This window comes from Triticum aestivum, chromosome 1A (genome assembly GCF_018294505.1).
Source record: "Triticum aestivum cultivar Chinese Spring chromosome 1A, IWGSC CS RefSeq v2.1, whole genome shotgun sequence".
NCBI classification, from domain to species: domain Eukaryota; kingdom Viridiplantae; phylum Streptophyta; class Magnoliopsida; order Poales; family Poaceae; genus Triticum; species Triticum aestivum.
The window spans coordinates 164,892,611-164,910,986 of NC_057794.1; positions in this window are offsets into that span (position 1 = coordinate 164,892,611).

The following is an 18,376-nucleotide window of genomic DNA, read 5'->3' on the forward strand; positions in this document are numbered from 1 at the left end:
GTTGGGCCAGGTCCAACGCACGGCCAATGGCGCCACCCCGGGCCCGCACCTCGGTGACCCGGCTGGGCTCGGCCGCAGCCGATGTGAAGCCATAGGCGGCGGCGCGCTCCCGCTAGGCGGACTCCAGTCGGCGCTGTGTAGGAGCAAGCATCATGGACTCGTCCAGCAGGCACACGCGCTCCTCGCCGAGCTGGGACCTGGCCTGGCTGGCGTTGACGTTGGTGGTGATGGGGAATCTGAGGTTCTGCAGCATCGCACGCAGCGGGTTGGCCAGGTTGGTGCGAGCCGCTGCGTCCTTGGCCGCGGGGGCCTTAGCCGCGGTGCTAGCCGAAAAGGAAGTGGAGCCGGTGGTGAGCACCTTCACACAGGTGCAGAGATCCGCAACATCGCTGGAGATGGCGCAGCTAACGGGGACGGGGGAGTCGGTGACGTTGAGCACCCCGCTAGGGTACTCATTGGGGACGAGCGCGATAGAGACGCTGAACGCGCTGAAGGGGACGATGGAGCCTGCAACGAAGTCGACGGCGCCCACTGAGGGAGTCCTGGGGTGTCTAGGTTATTTGATATGGGCCGGACTGATGGGCCGTAAGTATACAAGCAGAATACTTTCCCTCGTGTCCAAATAGAACACATATATGAATGGATGGATTGGTGTCCGGATATGTTACTTCCTTCCCCTACAAGCCGACTCCATATAACCCTAGACCCCTCCCGTGTGTATGTAAACCGGAGGGTTTAGTCCATAGAAGCTATCAGAATTCTCATAGGCTCGATAGCTAGGGTTTAGCCATTACGATCTCGAGGTAAATCAACTCTTGTAACCCCTATACTCATTGAATACAATCAAGCAGGACGTAGGGTTTTACCTCCTTTAAGAGGGCCCGAACCTGGGTAAACATTGTGTCCCCGTCGTCCCTTGTTACCATTGATCCTCAGACGCATAGTTCGGGACCCCCTACCCGAGATCTACCGGTTTTGACACCGACACCGGCTAGAAACGGATTACGATCGGATCGGGCTCAAACCCGATCAGTGGGAAATTAATTCCCCGCCGATCACCCGTCTGGTAGCAATCATCGAGGAACGATCTAAAAACACCTCTTCCCCTAAGTTAAACACCAGCTATGTTTGGATCTCCAAGCCCCTCGATCCGGACACCCTCCCACTACAAAAAACGACACATCCATGACAGTTTGGGCCGAATGAAAAAAATATGTCATGCTTATGACACTTCTATGACGATAATTGTGACAAAACCCGGTATCATCATAGATGTGGTGGGCTCCTACTTCTATGACAAAAAAATCATGACAGAAAATGGGCTTTTCATCCTGGGCGGGCCAGAGACGCGGTTGCATGACATTCTTTGGGCATGCATGACGGAAAAAACGTGGTAGAAGCGAGGGCGAGGAAAATATCGGGGAGTTCCCGGTTAAGGTGGGTGGTCGGGGCCGAGCGATGCATGGAGGTTTGCGCGTTTCTCACGTACATGTATGCACGTGTGTGCGAGGCATTGCTCTCTAACTAAACCCGAGCGAGGCGTTGGGTTCTAACTGAACCCGAGCGATTGCACTAGCTACATTACTAAACCACGATCGATCCCTTGTTGTTAACTGAACCTGAGTGATTCCTTCGCTACTGCTGCTAACTGAAGTCGATCAAACCCTGCTGCCTCCTTCCCTTGATGAACAGTGAGCATTGTTGGGGTCTTTGGATGAACAGTTCCCGCTGGGGGCTTGGATGAACAGGACCCCGTGGTAGTAGAGGCCGTTGCCGCTGGCTGAACAGGACATCGATCGAGCCGGTTGGGGGTGGATGAACAGGACCCCGTGAAGGGCTAGATGAACAGGACCCAGTGGAGGGCTGGATGAATTGGAGCCGGTGGAGGGCTGGATGAACAGTAGCCCATGGAGGGGTGGTTGAATAGGACCCCGTGGAGAGGGTTGGTTGAATAGTAGCCGGTGGAGGAGCGGTGGAGGCTGGATGAATAGGAGCCCGTGGATGAATAGTCATAGGTGGAGGCTGAAGGAAGTCGATGGTAGATGAACAGTAGCCTGGGAGGCAGTCGATGGTGGAGATGAATAGTATCCCGTGGAGCCCCGTTTTGCGGTACACCACACCCCTCCCGATGAACAGGACCGCCGTTTCGACCGTAGCGCTCCAACACAAGTCCATTTCCTCCATTTTGCGGTACGCCAAACCCCTCCCAATCAACAGGACCCCGTTATGACCGTAGGAGGTCCAAGAGAAGTCTATTTCCTCCGTTTTGTGGTATGCCAGACCCCTCCCGATGAACAGGATCCCGTTTTGACTGTGGCTGGTCGAACACAAGGCTGTTTCCTCCATTCTGCGGTACGCCAAGCCTCATTTCAATCGGTTGTTCCATCCAAGTCGGTTGGCTCCCGATGAACACGATGACGCAGTTTCTCCACTCCGACCCAGCCATGTACATGAGCCCTGGCTGTACGTATGCGCGAGTAGGCGTTCGAGACCCCGCCCGTATGTACGTACGTGGCCGTATTTACTTTCATGCACCCTTGCTGTATGTACGTGTATATGATATTAACGGGACTGTGTGACATCCTACATGCGCGCCTCTACAATGACACATTCCCTTCCTTACACAGCCACGGTTCATCGCTACAGCCTGCAGACAGACCGATCGACCAGTATATACGTACACGTTCACGACCAGAATGACAATGCTACGTACGCTTCGACCAGGTGGGCCCGACTGTCATGCACTTCCTTGTGTGCGAAGATGTAGTTGGTGGGTCCCAGCAGTTAGGGGGAAATGTTTTTTTCGCAAAATACGGTGGCCGGTCCGGTGGGTCCCTACTATCAGGTGGAGGAATCATTATTTTCCGCGTAATAAGGAGGCACTTGCTGTGGTCGTGGACCTAGCTGTTTGCCTCTACATTTACAATACTCTTCCGATGGAAGTCGTTCCTTGACCACATTGAGCACGCCGCACCGAGAGCACCAGGGCGACGGACGACGGCGAGGCCTTGGAAGGGGACGACGCAGAGCCGGGGAAGATGCGGCAGTGGATGCCCACGCGGAGAGGAGTACAAGGGTTCATTGGTTCGGCTTCGGTGTGAGGCCGTCGTCGCCGAAGAATAACAGGGGGTGTGGGTGAGTAGAGGGATGGCCTGGCCAGCGGTGGGAGTAGTAGGGGGCGGTGAGGCCTCCGCAGCATCACAGCCGGCCACGAGAGGCAGGAGCTCGCGGCATGCTCGGTGCTGGTTTGGGCGGCTAGGGCAAGAAGACCAGAGGTTGAAAAAACACTACGGCCATTGGATGGACATCGTCTGGTCGCTGGAGCTAGAATCGTTCATATTGACTAAGTTGACAAAGCCCTCCGTCCCCGTCAACTTAGTAGGCCCACAAGTCAGCCTCCCACTATGGTGGGTCCTAGCTAGCAGGGGGAGTATTCATTTTTTTGTGCGTAATAAGGAGGCACTTCCTTGCATGTGAAGATATAGGAGGTGGCTCCGACCTGTTAGCAGGGGGGATGTTTTTCGCGAAATACAGAGGCCCTTCCGGTGGGTCCTAGCTGTCAGGTGGAGGAATCATTATTTTGCGCGTAATAAGGAGGCATTTCCTTGTGTGCGGCCATGGACCCAGCTATCAGCCTCTCCATGTACAGTCCACTTCCGATGGATGTCGTCGTTGACCATGTTGACCACGCAGCGCCAACCGCATCCAAGGTGGTGGACGACGGCAGGGCCGCGTACAGCAACGAGCCGGAGATGGGAAGACGCGGGAGTGGAGTTGCAAACGGAGAGGTGTACGAGGGTTAACTGGTTCTGGTGCGGTGTGGTTCGGCATTCGGTGGAGAAGAACAGGAGGTGTGGAGGGATGGCCTGGCCGGCCGTGGGGTAGCGCTTCATAGTGAAGCGTGCTAAGCAGAGCTACTAGTAGCAGGAGGCCGGAGCAGGTGGTCCCGGCGGCGCTGGAGGAAGAAGAAGAGAGAGATTGAAGATGGATGCCGGTCGTTGGATGTGAATCCAATGGCTAACGATGTCAGAATCATTTATTGACTAAGTTGACAAAGACTTGCGTTGGCTTCGACCTATTGGCCCACATTTCTGCCTCCAAAAATGTGGCACAAATTCAACCCATTTTTCAAAATTCACAGTCAATTTGATCTCTTTTTTTAAGAATTACAGTCCATTTGCTGGGCTGGGTGAACAAATAATGTAGCGTCCATGTGGCCCATTTATTTTTTTCCTAAAAAATTACAAGCCATTTGCACTTTCTCGAAATACATGATTTTGCTGGGCTGATTCTAATTATAATGTTGGGTTAGGCGCAGCAATGTTAACAAAAAATAAATAGGGACTGAGCATTTTGTTATAAATATATTTAAATAATAAGTGACTTATTATTACATTGGTCCTTAAATCTTACCAACCTTTTGTACACAATCACAAGGATTTTCGTTGCCAAAAAAATCCGGGATTTTATTGTTAAGAAATTATTTTTATAAGTTAATAAGATGTGGGATGTTGTTTTCTTACATATGTAAGTATTTGTTAAATATATGATGACGATAACAATAATATATAATAACATATAATATAATTTAAATATATATAAAATAGTTAGAAGGGAAACATAAGTTGGACTAGGCGTTCCTATTCTTATATAGAAAAATAGAACAGACCTCTGGATTTTCTTCAAAAAAATACATAAGTTGGGATGCTGATGTTTCAGGAAAAATAAAACCTCGGACGGGAGGTCCATAGGCCGGTCGATACATGATGGCCCTCAAGAAAATACAAACCGGCATGTCGTAGGATGCGCATGTTAAAAAAATCCTAGACGGGGCAGACCACAACCCAGCTGATACTTGCTGCCCCAGTGATAATAAATGATACATGCCAGCTCCCCGGCTTTGTTGTATATTTATCTCTTTTAGTAACTACGTTGAAGCACCTAAAAAATGTAACTATGTTGACAAACCCGTGGGCCCCAACGTTAGTATAGAATTAGGAGGAAGTATTTTTTCAATGAGGCACTTGCTTGCGCACGGCATAGACCTGGTGGGTCCCAATTGTCCGCCTCTCCACGTACAGTCCTCTCCAGATTCCTCTCGTTTTTCAGCATATTCACAATGGTAGACATCGGCGTGGCAGCGAGCGCACAAAGGCGCAGGATGAGATCGGACCACCTGAGGCCATGCCTTATCTCTACCGAAACTATTGAACTAGCCTAGTGGCCAAGTGACACTACCCGACCGCTGTTCCGCCTGGGTTCTATTCCACCTGATGCATGGAAAATATCTCCAAATTTTTGCCTCTGCCATTATTGACATGTGGGTCCCCATTGTCATCTACACGCACCAGTCCAACACTTGCCAAAACTCCGTCCCTCATTTTCTCTTATTTTCGCACACTCGACATTGTGTGGGCATTTTGAAAATAGCATATCTTTTTGACAGTGCACCATATGAAGATGTGCTATTCATGAATGTTGATCAGCATGATGTTAACTGGCTAGTAGTTCCATTTTCGACCATGAATAAAACTTCCAATATGATGTTATCCCTGTTTGAAAAGGTCGTGTTAATATAAATGCTCTGCCTCTGAAAGTTGTAGTTTCTTATCTGAAACTGAACTTGCAGTTTCTTCTCTAAGAATCGCATTGTCTGCACTTTTATACTCCTATGAAACTACATTTTTTAAGTGCTAAAAATAGATCTCTAGAATTCATAAAATACATCATATGCTCAATACTGCAAATCTGAAATTCAAAAGTCATTCATAACTGAAAGTACTCTCAAAATACACAACACAAAACACAATTCACAACCTGCAAATATTGACAACCCTAAGCTCCTCCTGACAATTCACAACCTGTCTGACTATTGGGCTAGGGGGGGCAGTCCCCTCCTATTCCTCAGAGGCAGACAACTGCCCCGTGAGACGATGTGAACAGTGAAGGAGAGGATGACGAAGACTCCACCGGCTCGCTCTGGCACGGCACCCTCACAAACGGCACCCTCTAGATGCTCGATCCTTCAATCTCTGGTGGATGCTCCATCTCGGGTCGATACTCCCACCACCGCTGCCTCACGATCGGATTCGGTGAATCTTCTTGCTCCATGGCCCAAAGGAGCAGCTCTATGTACTCCCGCACGACTCCCTTCGGGAGTATGGCCGCCTTTTCGCTTTGTTGCAGATATTTGGCCATGGGTGTCACCGTCGCCGCTAGTTGGTCCTTGTTGTCAAACCAAGACTGTATCTCCAACATCCTAGCTAGCTTCACAAGGTAGGCGTCTGCGATCCTCACGTATCGGTTGTACTCCTCCATCGACCTACTTCTCCATAGCACCTTCACTCGCCGGCAGTGGTTTTTGAATGGAAGAGGAGAGGCGTGGCACTGGTTTTGGACTAGAACGGGAGAGGAGAGGTGCTGGTTTTGGATTAGAACGGGAGAGGAGCGGCGCTGGATTTAAATTGGAACAGGAGAGGAGTTGAGGTGCTTTAGAAGGAGAGGAGCGGCGCTGGTCTTGGATGTATTTTTTTGTTTTGCTTATTTTGGGTCAAAGTTTGACCATGTACTGTATTTGACAAGCAAAATGTGAATGCATGTCACCGAAAATTGTATCGTTTCGTTCGTATCTATGTGTACTTTCAAATTATCTTATTTTTGCAATGTATAACATATATTTTATTTGTGAAAATCATGGTCAATTATGACCCAGAATAAAAGAGAGACTAGTTAATGTGCGGTCGCTTTCTTAATTGAAGGGTAAATTTATTTTGATTTTAATCCAGTCACAGCGCGCCAGTCCTCTCGTCCAATCCTAAATCGTTGCCGCACGCTCCTCTCCCTCTTCTCCATTGCAAAACCACCTCCTCTCTTCTCCATCATCTCCATTCCAAAACCACCGTCTCACCTCTCCCTCTTCTCCATTGCAAAACCACCCCCTCACCTCTCCATCATCTCCATTCCCAAACTACCATCTCGCCTCTCCCTCTTCTCTATTGCAAGACCATCATATCTCCCCTCATCTTCCAAATCTAGCACCGGACCACTCAGAACGACATCTATGGAGAGGATGCAGCAGCGAATCAGGCAGATCACCGGTGGCGACCAGGCAAAGTTAGCCAGGTTGAAGGACATCCTTACTTGGTTTAACAATGAGTGGGAGATTTCAAGCATGGTGAGGGCCATGTGGGAATGTACGCGAAAGAGCGAGACGACAGCGATGAGGGCGGAGATGTACTCCTCGGCGACAGTCATGCAATAGTCCTTCGAGTTCATCGTGTATCTCCTCTGGGTGATGGAGCAGACATATTCGCCCGAGGCAAAAGTCGGGCGGAGGTGGTGGGCGTACAGGTCGAAGGTTAAGCACCTAGAGGATAACAAATCGATTGAGTTCGGTGTGTCATTCGTGAGGATGCAGAGCCAGCCAGAGCCACAGGAGTATTCGTTCATGGGCGTGCTTAGACTGGGATGTTGAAGCTGGCTCTTTCAGTCCCTATCTTCCCCCATGATGTTTCTGTGGTAGCATTTGGGTTGTAATCCAAACTTGGTCGAGCTGGTGCTGCATCCTCCTACTTGCCTCGCTTATGTGGCGAACTTGTCTCCTGCTAGTACTTAGTCCGTTCTAGTAGTAGTTGCATAACTGCCCGTTTACACTGAGATATCGTCAGATAATGGTTCTCTATGGTTGGGTTTCTCTAATGAAATCGGAGGAACCCCCCTCTTTCGATATATAAAAAAAATTAGTGGCACTACCGGTGCCAAAACATTGCCTCAAATTAATAGTGCCACTTGATTAAGGTGCAAAATAATAGCATTACTACTTTATCATGGCAGTGCCAAAACAGTAGCACAAGAGCAGACTCAACATGCAGGATCTTTGGCAAATGGTCAGACCCAAAAAGGAACATACCTCGTGATGGGAACCATATCTGTAGTGAACGCCATCGTAGAAGGGGTGAAACCAGTCACCAACATGGATGATTCAATTCATGGGACCTTTTGGTGCAGTTCACCTAAACTGAAGCAATGTCCCATGAGCTAGCAGCTTCTTCTTCATTTTTTTAAGAAAAGGGCTCCAGCCCCAGTTCCATTTCTATCAGAAAACGAAACCCACAGAGCTTCTTCTTCATTAGTGGCAATAAAATTGAGCAACATCAAGGTTGGTTGTGAAGCTCCTGGAATGTTCAACTATAATTTGGATATCATTTGTGCAGTTCAAGTAAGATCAAGCGTGAAATGTATATCTCTGTTTGCACAAAAAAGGTGGAAAGGAGGGTGAGTAACAAGTGATGAAACATATTCAAATGAAAAGAAGCATGTTCCTTATCTGAATGGCAATCCTACAAGGACGATAGCAATTTCTAAACTAGCAGCATTGCTAGATATTAGTGTGGGCATTAAGATTAACAATGACAACCGTTAAATACGACATTACTTTAATGGTGCCATTGCTTCATTTTACTAGCAACATTACATTAACAGCTGCTACAAAGTTGGTATTTGGGCACGGGAGAGTAGGCGGACCAGGACAGTTGCAGTTCTAACGAAAAGAAGCAACTTATCTTAATGGGAAATTTAGCAGGACATGAAAAAAAGTGCCATTGATTCATACTACTGAAGGCATTACATTGAAAACAACATTGGTTTAACATGTCCTTAATTTTAGCAGTGCAACTGCTACATTTTACCAGTGGCATTACATAAGAGTGGCTCGGGACAACAAACATCAGAACAGGATATCTGGGTTGGTCCCATTTTTGCTCGGTATAGCCACCTTATACTGTGTGAGGCTAGCAAATCTAGTGTTGGACATACTCTGTTGACTTGTCCCCTAGTCCCCACTTTCTTTCCTTTTTCAACCAATAGATCGGGTTTATATTGATTTTGTACTGCGTTTCCCTTTATTTCCCTACTAGACCAAGAGACCAGTTGGATAGCCAGTCTCTGCTACTTTTCGCCCCCATTATTTCCTCTTTCGACCAAGTCCTAGATTCAGGTAACAAATCTTCCCCCACCCCCACCCCCATTCTTCCTTGTTTGAACCAAGTAGTACTAGATTCGAGTGCATGAACTATTTTTACCTCTTAACAGTAAAAATTTAGGTGGCTTTTGAATAGCTGATCGATCCTATCTACTAGGGGGGCTGAGATATAGTGAAAGATACAAATGCAGCAATGTCAGGAGCTCGGGAAGTAGAGCAAGGCCGGTTTCGAAGGAATTTATACCTGAGGGTCGTCGGGATGACGCTAGGTGGGCGGCGGGAGGCTGGATCTACCCACACTATGGCAGCAAGGAAGAAGGGGTCGGAGGCCCTCCCTAGCCAGCGGCGCTTGGGAGAGAATGGCAAGGCACGCTGATTGGGACACGCCGACAGTGGGTAAGAGCCGTCGCCGAGGAAGACCGTGTGAACATTGCACCTTCTCACCTTCCCCGGAGGAGAGGATCTGGCTGGATCTATGACCAGCGGTGAGCAGAGAGAGAGAGAGAGTGTGGCCACCACTGTCATGTTTAGATCTAGAGAGGACGAGACAGTGTGAAGAGAGCAACACTAGCAAGCAAGCGCATCTGCCTATATAGTGGAGTAGTTTTCTTTTGTCTACCGGAGCCGGCTTCACCTCATCAATGACTGTCGAGAAGTCTTCATGAATGTTCCGTGGAGGCGCAGTTGTCATCATTTTGATCTGAAACACCAGATTATAACATATAACATGAAAAAATTCCATGGGACAAGAAACCATAACCTCACTGACCCAAGGAGACAACATGAATCCCGACGGACAAACTAGACGAGTATCAAAGCTCAAATTAAAGATAAACTTGTAGAAAAGGGGTCCATCGATAGATGTCCTAATTAACATAGCCGGCTTGACCTAGATGGCAGCCGAGTAGTCTTCGTGCATGTGCCGCCAAAGACCAGAGCCTTGGAGGAACTCAGTTGTCGCTGTTTAACCCTTGCAGTGATCCAAAGCACATGACACCTAATATTGCAAGCTGACAAGAAACCTTTTTTTAGATTTCTCATCGGAACTACAGCCCTGTACAACACAGCCTGCATGATATGTAGACGATAGCCAATCCAGCCATGTCTGCTGGAGTCTGGTCACATGCATGGACGAACTGATCTTCTGGGTCATGCAGGGATCATCCAGGCACCAACGTCTGTACAACACTTCTCTAGTACTATCGCTCGTCTCTCTCTTCTATTAGCTCACCTGACTTGCGGGGCCGGGGAGTGTGCCTATGGTCGGTTCTCAATTCCAGTCCCACATGTGTGTGCAAATGCAATATGACGCGCGTTCCATTCGGAGAGCGGCGTGCCAGACCCATCGACCGTACGGGGTGCGACGCGAACGCGACGGGCATGCTATATACTCCATACATGTGTGCCTCCGTTTTCTTGAGGCTTTGATCAATGGCGCAATCCATGGATAGAAAATTAGTATATTGTACTATTTAAAAGTCAAGGGTAGGGCTTTCCCGCGTGGTAGGCGGGGCAGTTCTGCCTAGCCGGTTCGACAGAGACGCGAGAAGATGAGGGAGTAGGCTGCTGCAAACGTAGGGCTGTGTGATTTGACATTGAGTTACTGCTATATAGGTGGGGCCCATGATTTGACTTGCCATTATCATTTTAACTGTGGCGCTACGACCGGCGTGAGTCTCCCGATTCCTGACCACCTCCATGGTATATAGGTGCCTTTCCCAATGCTCCACCATGTAGAGGCTGGCTCTTGCATGAGAGCCCACTCCTCAACTTTTTCCTTGCCTATTTCCTCCACATATGCAAAAATGCCATGTAAGCGGGCTTATAGCCCACTATTGTACTTGCTCCTATAGGTGCTAAGACTGCCACATAGGCATAAAGTCTGATGTGGCAAGTTAATTAAGAAGAAAGAGACTAGTTTGGTGACCCCAGGAAGAAACGGGTTAAGCACGTGTCCCTAGGTGAAAATACAATTTTGAGTCTATAGCTAATTAAATAAAGCAAACTTAGCAACAAGAAACTAAGCACCTATGCATTTGGGACTTGAGTTGTGTCGGTGGGAACGACACCTATGGGATCACAAGAATCCCTACTACGGTTGCGGGGCGCGGGGTCGTGAGAAGAGCAGATCAAACAGATAGCACACGGTTTGCTTATCCAGGTTCGGGCTGCGGGGATGCGTAAAACCCAACTCCTGCTTTGGTGGATTGTATATCTGTGTTCTTCAGCTAGCTATGGGGCGTGAGGAGCTCCAAAAAGCCAAATCCCCCTCCTCGTCGCCTCGGGCCTCCATTATAGGAAAGGGGTTGCCACAGTGGCACACAGGAGGTGGAATGGGAACAGTGATGTGTGGTTATCCCTCGCATTACATGACAAGGCGCATTTAATGCGTCTTGCCCAGGTGTCCTTGCTTTATCGGGGACGGGGGAGAGCCCTGTCTCGTCCGTCACCGCTCCCTCTCGCGTCGACACGCGCCCTGGCCAGTGGCGCCCGCGGTGCCATGTAGGCAGGCAGGCAGCTGAGGTGGCGCAGTGGTGGGTCTCCACGAAGATCCGCATGCCGCCACCCAGGTGCCTACCCAGCTGGTTGGGTCGGCAGCTGCATGCGAACGGCGGTGGAGGTTTGACTGGCGTGGTCTGATGGTGGCCCTACGGGTGTTCTTGGCAAGGGCCTTGCCGGGGCCCCGGCAAGGGTCTTGTCATGGCGCCTGCTGTCATCCCCAGCAAGGCTCTTGCCGGGGGCCTTGTGGTCCTCCTTGGCTGGGATCACGCCAAGGATCATCATCTTCTAAAGGGTGTATCTGATCTTGAATGTCTTCACAAAGATCTGCATGCCACCACGGGGATGTCTCCCGAATCCTTGCCCCATGGGGGCAGTGGACTCAAGGGTGACTCACTCCGTAGGTGTGGGGCGAGCTGCCACGACAAGGGTCTTGCCGGGTTTGCTAAAACCGCCTCCCGGCAAGGATCTTGCCGGGGGGGTCCGCTTCGTCCCCTTCGCTCTTTGTGGTCTTGGTCTTGGCGTTGTTCTGCTTCTCCTGAGCTTCGGCCTTACCTTGGCTCACCTCCCTTGCCTTGCTTAGTGTGGTGGTGCCGGTGGCTTAGACTGCCCGTGCACAGTTATAGGGGTACAAAAAGCGTACCCCTCTTTTTGTACACCGACAGGAGCCCCCGGGCCTGGGCCACACGTAAGTGCAATCGCGTCATTGGGCTAGGCCCAAAAACGGTGCGCGGGCAGGCGGGGTGGTTTTTACCGCGATAAGTCTCTTCGCGCGCTGTGCTTCCCATGCTTCCCGCGCGTGGCGCGGCATGGGGAGGCGGGTGTGACGTGAGCGGCATGCGTGGGGCTGAGCTCTGCATGCATGCGTCACGTTGTATTAAAGGGGGCGGTTTGCGCCTTCCCCATAAACGGAGGGAGGCGTGGAGGCGCGGCCCATTTACTGAAGGGGCTGAGGCGTGGTCTTCAAGGCGTCCACTCCCCATGATCACGGGGTGGGGAGAGGTCGCCTCACCCGTCACCTCGGTCCTGCACGCCCGCCACGTGGCTCTCATGCGCTTGGGGTGGTGAACGGTGGAGGTGGGAAACCGGGCCGCCGCGGGCTGGGGCGGCGGGTCAGTCCCAGTTCCCTGCGCCTTCCGCGTCTTGATTGGGTGAGCGGGGCGGCCGAGCCCCCACCCCGTTCCTTTATAAAAAGCGGGAGGGGGGGATGGCGTCCCGCATTCCTTCATCTCCTCCTTTCTTCAGCTTCTGCTCCCCCTTCCATCCGTCATGGAGAGAGGGAATCCTGGTCCTTCAACGGTGGCGGCGAGGGTCGCCGCTCGACAACGCGTCCCTCCTTCTCCTGCACCCGCGGTGGCAGAGCCAGCCGCGAGGGGAAGGGGGAGGGGGCGAGGCCGTGGGCGAGGCCAAGGCGCTCGGGGAAGAGGAGGACGGGGCGGCGCGCCGGCCTCGCCTCCGCCAGCAGTTCTTCCCCCCGTGGAGGGCCATGTTGGGGATGACCCTTGCGAGTTCTTTGTCAGGCTACGCCGGCCGCCTCACCGTCGCCTTCGTCTCCCGACTCCATTCGCGCGGGAGATGGAGATGGATCCGCCGGAGTCGTTGTGGCTGCACATGAGGGGCTGCGCGATCAGTGGCACGCGGGCCCGCATCGATTTCCCCGCCCCTCACGTGATGTATCTCCGTCGGGGATGGAAGACGTTTGCCCATATCCACCGCTTGACGGAGGGGCTCACTCTCCATTTTAAGCTGATGGAGGGTGCCCTTCTCTCTGTCATGGTCTTTGGGTGCTTTGGGACCCGTGCAAGGTGCTGCGTGGAGAGCTCTTCTGATAGTGAAGACTCTTCCTCGGGCGAGAGTGACGAGGAGGACAGCTGCAACGATGACGAGGGTAGTAGGCGACAGGATGACGGGTCCGATTAGGTGTTGGGTGCCGCTCCGTGCGGCACCGGCGACCCCATCATCTGCGTCGCCGGCTCCCTGAACTTCCCGGGGTCGTCTCCTTGGGCGGCTGGCGTTGGGAGGCTGCAGAAGAGGAAGAGGGCGGGCGGCAAGGCCGTCAAGTCAGAATACGCGGGCACCAACGCCTTCGATGCATGCTGACGTCATGCCGCCTCGTCTTCGAGCTGTGCTTCTGGCGCCGCCATCACCATCCAGCCTTCGGACGGCCACCGAGATGTTCTCTTGGTGTCTTCTACCACCCGTAGCTCGCCTAGGCGCCCCTTTTGCCCTTTTCGCCTCCTTGACCTGCCTCCTGAGGAGAGGGACAAGAAAGGGATTACAGGCACCTTATCTCTTTTTAGTTTGTAAGCCTTCGGGCCTTAGCTGAATTTAAAACTTGTAATCCCATCATTCATGTTTTTCATTCCCTATGGACTGTACCTGAGTGGAATGTTTTTAATGAAAAAGGGATGCTTGCCGGGTCATTTGTTTGTGGGTAGAACCCACGACAAGGAGTAAATCCTTGATATCTTCAAGATAAAAATTTCCTTGCCCGGCAATAGGCCTTGCCGTCTTCCCACTTCGCTCAACCTTCCTCACGCCTTTGGCGGAGGCAGGGATGAGGCGGGTTCTGGCTCCTTGTTTCATCCTTTCGCTGCCGTGACTACGACCAAACTTGGCCCCAGGAACGTGCCCTAGGGCCTTGAGTTATGGGAGCACGGTAGCTTAGGGGAAAACGAGGTTTCACATACCTCAGTCCATAATGGAATGCATGATAAGGGATGAAGAACTTATCTGAAGATGCAGCCCCCAGCAACTCTGGTTCGCCGTGGGTGAATCTTTGCTCTTGCAGCCCCCGGCAATGCTGGCTTGCCGGGGGCTAGATGCTGGTATGTTCATCTTCTTTTCCTCCCCAAGTGGTTCGGCGAGGATATCTGTGTGTCCTGTGAACCAATGAAGACAAAAGAAAGACAAAGAGACGCACACTCGACCTCTAAGCTAGGGGTTAGTCGCCGCTAAGCACTATCAACCCTACCCAAGGACGAGACTCGACCTAGCATGCATGCTATAACTTAGGGCGCCAGCGCTTCATTTACTTGTGCTCAGGGTCTGCGCCTGGCTTTGTACAAAGGGTTACATGCATCATCGGCAATGCTTGTACAAAAGGTGGCTTGCCGGGGGGCCCGGCAAGCCGCGCCTCATGGGTAAAACTTGCGAAGATGCTCAATGTTCCAGGAGTTACTCACTGGAACGGCATCTTCAGTTTCCAGGCGGACTGCGCCGGGCCTGGTGACTCGTATTACCCGATAAGGGCCTTCCCACTTTGGTGTCAACTTGTTGGAATTCTTGGCCGATTGAACGCGCCGAAGGACAAGGTCGCCTTCCTCAAGGCTTCGGGCATGAACCTTGCGGCTATGGTAGCGGCACAAGGCTTGCTGGTAGCGTGCTGCTCTCACAGCCGCCCGAAGACGATCTTCCTCAAGGAGCATTGTGTCATCTTGCCGCAGTTGCTCTTGCTCAAGCTCATCATAAGCGAGCACTCGAGGTGACCCGTATATGAGTTCAGTGGGGAGAACTGCTTCTGCCCCGTATACCAGGGCAAAGGGTGTCTGGCCGGTGGCTTGATTTGGCGTCGTCCTAATCGACCAAAGAACCATCGGCAACTCATCAATCCAGTGCCTTCCACTCTTGTGCAGCCTGTCAAAGGTCTTGGTCCTTAAGCCTCGCAGTACTTCAGCGTTTTCCCTCTTAGGTTGACCATTGCTTCATGGGTGACCAATGGAAGCGAAACAGACTTTGCTGCCGAGGTCTTGGATATATTGCATGAAGGTGCGGCTTGTTAACTGTGTGCCGTTGTTGGTGATGACCCTGTTGGGTACACCAAAACGGCACACTGGTCCTTTGAAGAACTTGACGGCTGACTGAGCTGTGACCTTCCTCATTGCCTCCACTTCCGGCCACTTTGTGAACTTGTCGATTGCAACGTACAAGTACTCAAAGCCCCCTACAGCGCGGGGGAAAGGGCCCAGTATGTCGAGCCGCAAACTGAGAAGAGCCAGGAGAGAGGAATGGTTTGAAGGGCTTGAGCTGGCTGATGAAGCTTCTTTGAATGGAACTGACACGCTTCACACCTGGTGACTAGTGTCGTCGCATCCTGGAGGGCGGTGGGCCAGAAGAAACCTTGCCGAAATGCCTTGTCGGCAAGGGCCCTTGACCCGATGTGGGATCCACATATGCCTCTGTGTATCTCCGCCAATTGCTCCAGTCCTTCCTCCCGAGGGACACACTTCAATTTCACGCCATTCGTCCTCTTTATGTATAGGACGTCATCGACGAACTGGTACATGGTAGAGCGACGGGCTACTTTTTCCGCTTCTTCCTGCTCTTCAGGAAGTTCCCCTGTTTGGAGGAATCGGACGGTATGTTGTGCCCACGCTGGAGCCTGGGGCTCAACGGCGAGGACTAAAGGCATTTCCTCCACTATAGGAGCGGCTGTCTCGATGGCAAGAGCTTGACGCTTCGCCGGAGCTAGCCGTCTCGTGGCGAGCTCAGTGTCCCCGGCAACATCCTTGCCGGCAGCTCCGGGGAGCTCGACAGGAAAGTACTTGCCGGGTCCTGATTTCCTTCTCTTGTTCAGCTCTGTTGGTGGATCAACGGATGGCTGAGTTAGCTGGAGCACAAAGGTACCTGGTTCCACAGGTAGCTTAAGGGCAGCGCGTTTTGACAGGTAATCAGCGATATCGTTCTCTGCTCGGGGAACGTATTCAGCCTGTATACCGTCAAAACGCTCTTCCAGCTTTCTCACTTCATCGACGTAGGTCTTCATCAACGGGCTCTGGTAGTCCTTGTTGACTTGCTTGACGACGAGCTGCGAGTCGCCCCTGATGATGAGCTTCTTGATTCCGAGGTCCGCCACGATCCTAAGACCGGCGAGCAGCCCTTCGTACTCTGTCGTATTGTTTGTTGACACCTCCCTGGGGAAGTGCATCTGGATCACATACTTGAGGTGCTCTCCGGTGGGCGCGACAAGCAGTACGCCAGCCCCGGTGTCGTGTAAGGAGAAAGCTCCATCAAAGTACATGATCCAACTGCAACTTGCCTCCTTGCCGGGGAGAGCAGTCTCTTGGGCTTCTTCGTCAGGCATTGCAATCCATTCTGCAATGAACTCTGCCAGGACTCGGCTCTGGATTGTCGAAGTACTTTCAAACTTGAGGCCAAAGCTGGACAGCTCCAGTGCCCATTCCACAATTCTTCCCGTTGCATCTGGATTGTGCAATATCCATTGCAGAGGGAGGCGAGTGATGACAGTGATCTCGTGTGAGCTTCCTCGAGGCCATAAGAAGGCCGAAGAGCAGTTTCTGCACGCCGGAGTACCTTGATCTAGCTCCCTACAGGAGGGAACTAACAAAGTAGACCGGGTGCTGCATCATTTTCTTGTTCGGCGGCACTTCAACTGGCTGTGTCGTCTCTGCATTGGTGGTGTCGGGCTCTGTCGCTTCCATTACCTCGTTGTCAACCTCTCTCTGTGCCACTAGTGCGGCGTTGACCACCTGGTTCGTTGCCGCCAGGTATAGCAGCAACGGCTCCTGTGGCCTAGGCACAACTAGTATTGGCGCGGAGGAGAGGTACTTCTTCAAATCTTGCAATGCTGCTTCGGCTTCTGGCGTCCACTCCATCGGGCCCGCCTTTTTCAGGATCTTTGAAAAAGGGAAGGGCGCGCTCGGCAGACTTGGAAATGAATCTGCCCATGGCGGCGACGCAACCAGCAAGCTGACACACATCCTTGATTCGCTTGGGTGCTTCAATCTACTCTATAGCTTTGATCTTGTCCGGATTGGCCTCTATCCCACACTATGACACAAAGAACCCGAGAAGCTTGCCGGACGGGACGACAAAGACGCACTTCTCAGGGTTCAGCTTGAGATTGATCTTGCGCAGGTTTGCAAATGTTTCTTGCAAATCCGGTATGAGGGTTGCCCTGTACTTGGTTTTGACCACTATGTCATCCATATAAGCTTCCATATTTCTATGGAGCTGGGGTTCAAAACCAATCTGGACCGCCCTTGCAAACGTCGAACCAGCACTCTTCAACCCGAAAGGCATCCGCATGAAACAATACGTACCACATGGGTGATGAATGCTTGTAACACCCCGGATGTAACTTTCCCAATGTGTACTCCAACTCTTGTCGTTTCCGGCGTTAAGTTATATTTATTTCTCGGGTTCGGGTCTTTGTCTCCGTGTGTTGTTGTCTTTGTCATGCATCTCATATCATGTCATCATGTGCATTGCATTCGCATATGTGTTCATCTCATCCATTCAAGCATTTTCCCCGTTGTCCGTTTTGCATTCCGGTGCTTCGTTCTCCTCCGGTGGCCATTTCTAGCTTTCTTTCGTGTGTGGGAATTAAACATTTCCGGATTGGACCGAGACTTGCCAAGCGGCCTTGGTTTCTACCGGTAGACCGCCTGTCAAGTTTCGTACCATTTGGACTTCGTTTGATACTCCAACGGTTAACCGAGGGACCGAAAAGGCCCCGTGTGTGTTGCAGCCCAACAGCCCTCCAATTTGGCCCAAAGCCCACCAAACCCTGCTCCTTGTCCTAGAGCGTTCGATCACGATCGCGTGGCCGAAAATCGCACCTCATTTGGACTCTCCTAGCTCCCTCTACCTATATATATGTGATCCCCTCCAAAACATTCGCAGTACAAACCCTAGTCCTCTTCCACCTCGCGCCCGGACGTTTCTTCCACCGACGGACACGTCCGCCCTCCACCTCGCTCCGGCCAGTGGCGTCGCTCCACGTCATCCCCGCCGCCGCTCCAAGCCAATAGGCGCCCGCCACCTCACCCGGCAGCTCTCTCTCTCTCCGCGTGGCCCGCGGGGCCCAGATCCGGCCCGCGCGGGCCCAGTCGCCGCCGCCGCCCGAGGCTCCCGCCTCCCCGCGCCTGCTCCCCC